An 8,948-nucleotide genomic window follows, 5' to 3' on the forward strand; every position below is an offset into this window, starting at 1 on the left:
TCCTTTTTGTATATGAAAAGGAAGAGGATGCTCTTGGGGTACTGTCTCAAAAACATGGGGACCACATTTGACCCATAGGTTATTATAGCCAGTAGCTGGACCCTGTGACATGAAGATACTCCTCCTGTCTTAGAGATATTACTGCCACTGCCCTTTCAGTCAAGGACACTGAGAAAATCATTGTGGGATCCCCTTGAGGCATTCTGCACTTCACACGGAAGTTCTGAATTCTCATTGCAAACCCTGTCTGGAACTTCACATCATCTGGAAATCTGAAAGTAAAGAGTTCCTAGAACTGAAGCAGATGACATCTGATGAGATAGACTAGAATATAAAGACCAGGCCTATTGAAAGTCTGTCACGGAACTTTTGATCAGGACATGTTTCCAATGATCACCAATATCAATGATGTTGATAACACATGGACTTTAGATAAAAAGCACCTGAGAGTTCTCTCTCCTACCCCTTCTAGTTACTTGAATATGATCTCAGCAGATTTCCAATATATGTCCCTTCCCTCTGACAGGATGCACTACACCGAGGGAAAGCTCTTTCCTATCATTTAGGGGTAAAAAGTCAATGAAACTGGAAAAACCTAGTTAATGTGATGCTTTCAGAGATAGATCTTGATCAAAAGGGAGAACTGCAACAAATTAACAAGTGAAAACCTAATTACTATACTTAATTGGAGTCTGGAGACCAGAACAGGGAGCTCTCACACCCTGTGATGATAGCTGAGTTTAATAGGAAGAAAAATAGACTCCTTTCTTGGCAACAACTCAGCCAATGAAAAGCAAGGAATATCTTATCTCATCTTCTCTTGTCTCCAAACTGTGGTTTCATTTCATTGGATTTCCTGGTTCCCAGGCATTTAGACTCAGACTGAATGGCAACGCAGACTCAGACATTGCAGATGGCAATGTAGGACTTCTCAGTCTCCTCCATTTGTGTGAGCCAATTCCTATAGGTTTTGTTTCTCAGGAGAACCTTGACTTAGAGGCTTAGAGGGAAGATAGTGATTTTGGAACAAGAATCGGGGGCTAGCAAACAAAAACTCTGGTGGGTACATGAGAGATTCTAGAAAATCTGTGTAAAATAAGTGATGGAGGTCATTTAGTAGAAATTTAGTCAAATCAGATGCAGGGAAAAAGGAGAGAGAACAGAAGGAGCCCAGAGCTCTGATGGGGCAGAAGTAAGGGCAGACAGAAGGGAAGGGAAGGAAGATGAAGGCTCTGTTGGAGCACTCTGCAAGTGCTCTTATACAAACTGGTTGCTCCAGTCACTATATGTTTGAAAGAGGTTTGTTTTTCTCTTAGTTACATAATATAGAAAATGAAAATGATAACCAATTAAAATATTATACAATCAGAGTCTCAGAACTTCTGAGTTGAGATTCATATCTAATAATACTCTGATCGGTGACCTAAGTTTTGAGCTGAGCAAAGGACTGTAGGCAGGTAAGTTAGGTGCTTTTCTCCATTTATAAAATGGCTCTACTTGCTTCACAGTAATTTACTTGGGCAAGTCTTTGACATCTCTTTTTTTTTTTTGTTGGCTCTTGGAATGGGGAGTCACTTCCTCTATAAATCTCTCCTCTGGCCTCCTCTGATGGGTATTTCTCTTATATTTTCTCATCAGAGTCCATATTTCAATTATAACAGTATTTATTATACTGTATTAGCTTATTTGTCTGTATTTCATCATCTTTTTATGGGAGCATTAGTCCTGGGGCTATCATGGTATAGTACACAAACTAGGTGGCTTAGCACAACAGAAAATTTATTATCTCATAGCTCTGGAGGCTAGAAGTTTAAATGTATTTATTTATTTACTTTTTGACCTTACCTCACAGCATGTGGGATCTCAGTTCCCCAACCAGGGATTGAAAACCTGCCCCCTGCAGTGGAAGTGTGGAGTCTTAACCACTGGACCACCAGGGAAGTCCTGAGGTTTAAAATCAAGGCATCAGCTGAGTTCTCTGAAACCTATATAGGGGTGAATCTTGCCTTGCCATTTGTAGCTTCTGACGTTTGCCAGAGACATGGACTTGTGGACACAGAGGGGGAAGAAGAGGGCAGGACGAATTGAAAGAGTAGCACTGACATATATATGCTGCTGCTGCTGCCAAGTCACTTCAGTCGTGTCCGACTCTGTGCAACCCCATAGACGGCAGCCCAACAGGCTCCCCAGTCCCTGGGATTCTCCAGGCACTGTGTGTTAAATAGATAGCTAGTGGGAAGGTTAGTCATGTATGGATGTGAGAGTTGGACCATAAAGAAAGCTGAGTACTGAAGAACTGATGCTTTCAAACTGTGGTGCTGGAGAAGACTCTTGAGAATCCTTTGGACAGCAGGGAGATCAAACCAGTCAATCCTAAAGGAAATCAGCCCTGAAAATTCATTTGAAGGATGATGCTGAAACTAAAGCTTCAATATTTTGGCCACCTGATGCGAAGACCCGACTCATTGGAAAAGACCCTGATGCTGGGAAAGACTGAGGGCAAGAGGAGAAGGGGGCAACATGATGAGATGGTTGGATGGCATCACTGACTCAGTGGACATGAGTTTGAGCAAGCTCTGGGAGATGGTGATGGACAGGGAAGCCTGGCGTGCTTCAGTTCAAGGGGTCACAAAGAACCAGACACAACTTAGGCACTGAAAAAAACAGTAGAAAGCTGGTGTATAACACAGGGAGCCCACCCCAGCACTCTGTGATTACCTGGGATGGCGATTGGGAGGGAGGCTCAAGAAGGAGGGGGCAATTATAAAAAGTGAAAGTCGCTCAGCTGTGTCCGACTCTTTGAGACCCCATGGACTATATAGTCCAGGGAATATTCCAAGCCAGAATATTGGATTGAGTAGCCTTTTCCTTCTCCAGGGGATCTTCCCAATCCAGAGATCAAACCCAGGTTTCCCACATTGCAGGTGGATTCTTTACCAGCTGAGCCACCAGGGAAGCCCAAGAATACAGGAGTGGGTAGCCTATCCCTTCTCCAGTGGATCTTCCTGACTCAGGAATCAAACTGGGGTCTCAGGTGGATTCTTTATCAGCTGAGATACCATATATAGATATAGATATCTATATCTATCTATCTATATATACATATTATGGCTGATTCACATAGTTGTACAGCAGAAACCAACACAACATTGTAAAAAAAAAAATACCCTCCAATTAAAAAATAAAATAACAAAAAAAGAAACCCTTTACATTCCATGACTTGAAGATGCATCATTCTAATCTCATCCTCTATTGCCACATGACCATCTTTTCCCTGTCTCTCTCTCCCTCCTTTTCTTATAAAAGGACACCAGTCATATTGCATTAAACACCCACCCTACTTCAGTATGACCTCATCTTCTTAATTGTTGCAATTAAGTCTGCAATGAGTCTATTTCCAAATAAGTTCACATTCTAAAGTATTGGGGGACTACACCCCCCTGTCTTGGGGGGTGGAGGAGCACAATTCAACCCATAACAGAGGACAAGGATTGTGTCTACTTCATCTTGTTTACATTTGTATGCTTAGCAGTTATCCCATTGCCAAGCATATAGAATATGTTCTATTAAAATTTTGATGCATAAATCAATGTATGAATAGGAAAATAAGTTTGTACTAAGAAATCACATTCCATTCTTGAATTAAAGAAATTCATGTAGAGAGGGTAGAAAATTCTAAGGCCCTTCAAACTTCACAGTTCTGTGATTCTTTAGTCTCAACACTGGTTTGGTTTCAGCTATTTAGAAAAGGTCTATGAATAGAAATTGCGAACCAATTACATATATGTAAATCCCAAACAGACAAGATGTATTTAAATACCAAAAAGGAAATTCTAGTACATAAAATTGTATGTCTATTATTTGATTTTTTAGGGGGTTTCAGGGGTCTTTGCCCTGGGATCTTAAGTTGACTTGTATTTAGGCTAGTTAGGAGAGGGCCAAAGAATCAATTTGAGTTGTAAGACTGACATCTTCTGGATAACACTGGAGAGTGCAGAAAGGTTGAAACAGGGAAATAAATGGAATCATTCTGGGTTTAACTGTTAAACATTGGAGAGGAAAAAAATTAATATATATATATATATATACATATATACACACATATATACATATATGTACATATATATATATATGGAAATAATAGAAAGATATTCACAGGTACACAAATGCATTTTTTTGAGAGAGAGACAGTGAGCATATAGCTCATAATATAGATTTTGTGGAGTTCACCAGAATTGATTTTGGTCTTAAAGAAGAAAGTGAGGGAAAAATATTACACAAATGAAGAGACTATTCAGGGGCCGAGCATGAGGAAATAGATTGAACACAAATATTCCTGATGAAAAACTAATGCTCTGGAGCTCTTATAGGAGATGTGGGAAAACTATGAGAGTCTCTTTGTCAATTGGACTCGTTTTGCTGTGGTCCCGAGGCAGAGCTGTGGTTGGATATGAGAGGTCTTACTAGGAGTTCCCATTTGTATTTTCTACCATGTATGACTGGATCCCTTGCCCTGATTTCAGGAATACCATTGGGATCATTAGTCTTTCCTTTTTGAGACATGTGTGTCCTTTCTTACCGTCTAACTTATTCCCCAGTTTGTTCTTCTCCATCTCTCCACACTGTTTCATTTTTTCTTTCATGATGCTGCAGTGCAGAGTGCATTTCAGAGCACAGAGGTGTCCTGAGTGTCCCTGATAACTTGGTGCTAGCCGCATCATTCCTTGTTTCTTTTGATTCTGAAAGGAGGACAGGAAGAGAGAGAGCGCATATGGAACTCATCAGTCATTTAAACTATTGAGAATTGTTCATAGGTTGGGGGTGAGAGATGGAGGGGTTACAAAGTTATCAGCATGATGGACTGGGTTTATATCCTTGGAGCAGTGGAGATGGATTCAAGTGAAGAACTGGAAAGAATTAACAATTAATTATCTAGTCATTATTATGGTAAGTACTTCTAAGGACATACAGGGCACTAGAAAAGTATATAATAGGAAGTTCTGACCTAATTTAAATGGAAAGAAATATTTTCTAGACATAGAACATTTAAGCTGATATAAAATGAGTAAGTGTACTTTAGCTAAAGGAAAGGCAGCATTAAAAACAGAGACAAAAGCATGTATTAAAGCACTTATACAAGAATAGCAAACAACAAGAATCCTCTTATAGCTCTGTGTGCCAGTCACAAATTGATAATTTCATATATATTACGTGATCCTCATAACAACAAAAGTGTCAAGTGGGTACATTATTACATCCATATTATAGATGAGAAACTGAGTACTTTGTCTAAGATCACAGAGCTAGTAAATGGCCAATTGAGAACTGAACATAGACAGTCCAGCTCAAGAATCTGGATGTATAAAGAATGGAGAAAGGTTGCAGTGGCTGAACTTGAAGAAGGAGAAGTAAGAAGGGACTGGGTCCTGTTGGGCCTTATGGCTATGTTAAAAGAGTTTGGCTTTTATTCTAATAGTGATTGAACACTATTGACAGATAACTAAGTGGGGATGTAGTGAGGTGGGTCTTGCTTTTTTCTAAGGTCAGTCTGGCTGCATTATGGACAGAGAACTTGACTGGCTCCCTCTGAGATTAGCAGGAGAAAAATACCTTTCCTAATTGTCTCCATGTTTGTTATACTCTGCAAAAATAGCATTGTTATTTAACAGTCAACACTATAGCATAAGAGAATAAAGTGTTTGCACATATTGCTGACACAGGAAAGGTTATATAGTGTTTTTTGTTGCAGGGCTGCACCCCACAGGCCTACAAGGCCTGTACTTGCCTAGCTTCAAGACTGGAGTTAGCTACAGAGACATCAGTGATTTAATGGGTGGGGGCGCTTACGTGTCTGAAGCAATGTCCTGGAGCAACACCCCACTGTGTGCAGCAGAGGGCAAGCAAGACATGGCGGCCATCTTCTTTCTCTCCAGAGATTGCGGGTTAGAGGAGGAATTGACATCAGGTGGGCTCATTAGCTACCAGCGAAACCACCAGAGGGGCATGCTCCTCCCCGCCCCTTTGATGAGAACAATTATCAGCTGGGGCCTGGGGGCAAATGCTTAGGAAAGTTAGCCAGGAGCATAGGGTGTAGGTGAAGCAGGCACTGGTCCGGCCCAACATGTACAGATAACGAGACAGCCATGTTGGGTGGCCTGACTATACATTTGTGCAAAAGATATTGAATATTAGATACGAAAGAAATGGAAAAAAATATGTCATCTGCATGCCCATGCATACAATGCATGTGTGCTAAGTCCCTTCAGACGTGTCCAATTCTTTGTGACTCTACAGACTGTATGTAGCCTGCCAGGCTCCTCTGTTCATGAATTCTCCAGGGAGGAATACTGGAGTGGGTTGCCATGCCCTCCTCCATGGTATCTTCCCGACCCAGGGATTGAACCTGTGTCCTTTGTGTCTCCTACATTGGCAGGCATGGTTTTTACCACTAGTGCCACCTGGGTTGCCCTCAGAACACAATATTGACACTTATAAGGTAATAACACATGATAGGGTCACACTTTGTTGTTGCTGTTCGGCTGCAGTTCAGCATCAGTCCTTCCAGTGAAAATTCAGGATTGATTTCCTTTAGGATTGACTGGTTTGATCTCTTTGTAGTCCAAGGGACTCTCAAGAGTCTTCTCCAACACTGCAATTTGGAACGTAAGTTCTTTGGCACTCAGCCTTCTTTGTGGTCCAACTCTTACATCCCTACATGACTACTGGAGAAACCATAGCTTTGACTAGATGGACCTTTGTCAGCAAAGTGATGTCCCTGCTTTTTAAGACATTGTCTAGGTTTGTCATAGCTTTCTTTCCAAGGAGCAAGTGTCTTTTAATTTCATGGCTGCCAGTCATCGTCCGCAGTGATTTTGGAGCCCAAGAAAATAAAATCTGTCACTGCTTCTACTTTTCCCCCTTCTATTTGCCATGAAGTGATGGACTGGATGCCATGATCTTAGTTTTTTTAATGTTGAGTTTCAAGCCAGCTTTTTCATTCTCCTTTCACCCTCATCAAGAGGCTCTTCAGTTCCTCTTCACTTTCTGCCATTAGAGTGGTATCATATCTGAGGTTGTTGATATTTCTCCCAGCAATCTTGATTTTCCAGTTTGTGATTCATCCAACCTGGCATTTCGCATGATGTACTCTGCATAGAAGATAAACACATATGCTGTTTATAGTGTCAGCAAGGTGACACTATACAGCCTTGTCATACTCCTTTCTCAGTTTTGAACCAGTCCATTGTTCCTTGTCTGGTTCTAGCTGTTGCTTTTTGACCTGCATACAAGTTTCTTAGGGGACAGGTAAAGTGGTCTCGTATTTCCGTCTCTTGAAGAATTTTCCAGTTTGTTATGATCCACACAGTCAAAGGCTTTAGCATAGTCAATGAAGCAGAAGTAGATTTTTTTTTCTGGAATCTCCTTGTTTTCTCTATATCCAAAGAATGTTGGCAATTTGATCTTTGATTCCTCTACCTTTTCTAAACCTAGCTTGTACATCTGGACATTCTTGTTCACGGACTACTGAAGCCTAACTTGAAGGATTTTGAGCATAACTTTATCAGCATACGAAATGAGCGTAATTGTGTGGTAGTTTGAACATTTTTGGCTTTGCCATTTTTTGGGATTGGAGTTAAAATTGACCTTTTCTACTCCTATGGCTGCTGCTGAGTTTTCCAAGTTTACTAACACACTACACAATACATAAAAGAAAAAATTTATTTGTGATTGTAGATAGTTTCCTGATAATTCCTCTATGCAAATGTAAGGCAAACAACTTGAGATATGATTCGCAAGGAAAGATGGATGTCTCATATCCAAGGATTCAATGAACTTGATGATTTTGAACTTCATTTCCTCAATCTTGGAAGTTGATTGAATGTTACAAGTAACACTAGCCCACATACAAAGCTTTTTAAAAAAGTTTAGAAGCAGTAGAATCTCTATAACAGTTCTTCAACTATCACTTAATTGAAGGTTTGGTTATGCACAGTTATCCTAGCAGAAACACAAACTTCTTAAAAGTAGGTACCATGTCATATAACTTCTTTTCCATACTATCTGATTTAATACTTTGCCCTTGTACCTGAAAAAAAAAAAAAAGTGTAAATGAATGAATGAGTGGTGAATTAACAAATGAATAAAGAATGTTGTCAAGTGATTGAAGCTACACTTTATTTTCTTTAGGTATGCTCATAGATTTCTATGGATATTCAGCAAACATAGCTTGAGGCTTGTTAGTCATCAGTTCACAGTGAATGCAAATCCCTGCTATATTTATAATCTGTTTCACAGAGGCCTAGAGAAGGTAAAAATACAAAACTCACTTTCTGCAGAAAGAGGTCTGAATGCTGTAGTACATAAAAGATGTGCAGGAATAGAGTTTGCTGAGTATTGAAAATCAGTAGGTAATTTCTAACAGGCATTTCCAAAATTTTTTGAAAGTTGGATTTCATTTGTCAAACATTTTATTAAGGTTAAATTTAGTCAAGAGGAACCCACTGTGTATAGCTGGAAGACCAATGAAAACCAAGAGGATTACAGACCTGGCATCTTATAAGTAGCCCTAATACCCAATCAAGTATCTTTAAAAGGATATATCCAGCGGCCTTAAGTTTCTTTTTGAAAATATCATTATGGAAAAACTTCTCTTTTATAATTATTTTGATAAAAAAACATATGTTTATTCTTCAGTGTTAAAAAAAATGAGCTGCTGCATTTTGTGTTTGTTTCTTCTTTATTTTTCTTTTCTGCTTCACAAATGGGAAGGTTTTCATTTTTTTAAATCATAGCTGTACAGATTTTTCAGCTTAAATTTTCTTGTAGCATCTAGAATGAAATCTCATAAACAAGGTCACATATCACTAATAAAAAATGAGGATTATTTTGCTTACTGCTCAGAAGGCCATAGTCTATAATTCTCTACATGAAATTCATTTAAAAAGTAA

The 8,948-nt window shown here is 39.5% G+C and overlaps 1 protein-coding gene across 6 annotated transcripts in view; it reads right to left on the reverse strand.

The window, feature by feature from the left end:
* TRHR (thyrotropin releasing hormone receptor) overlaps nucleotides 1-6,083 on the reverse strand; it is a 178,163-nt gene extending 172,080 nt beyond the window's left edge. For 2 of the 6 annotated variants that reach the window (XR_008702329.1, XR_008702328.1), the window contains exons 1-2: nucleotides 5,848-6,068; nucleotides 4,580-4,739 (exon numbers count right to left, since the gene is read on the reverse strand). The gene's annotated coding sequence lies outside the window, so the exon portion shown is untranslated. Of the gene's footprint in view, nucleotides 1-4,579; nucleotides 4,740-5,847 lie in introns of all 6 variants that reach the window. The other 4 variants (XR_008702330.1, XR_008702325.1, XR_008702326.1 and 1 more) reach the window with 4 other exon arrangements.
* Nucleotides 6,084-8,948: the final 2,865 nt, after the last annotated feature.

The sequence above is a fragment of the Bubalus kerabau genome, chromosome 14 (genome assembly GCF_029407905.1).
Source record: "Bubalus kerabau isolate K-KA32 ecotype Philippines breed swamp buffalo chromosome 14, PCC_UOA_SB_1v2, whole genome shotgun sequence".
NCBI lineage: Eukaryota > Metazoa > Chordata > Mammalia > Artiodactyla > Bovidae > Bubalus > Bubalus kerabau.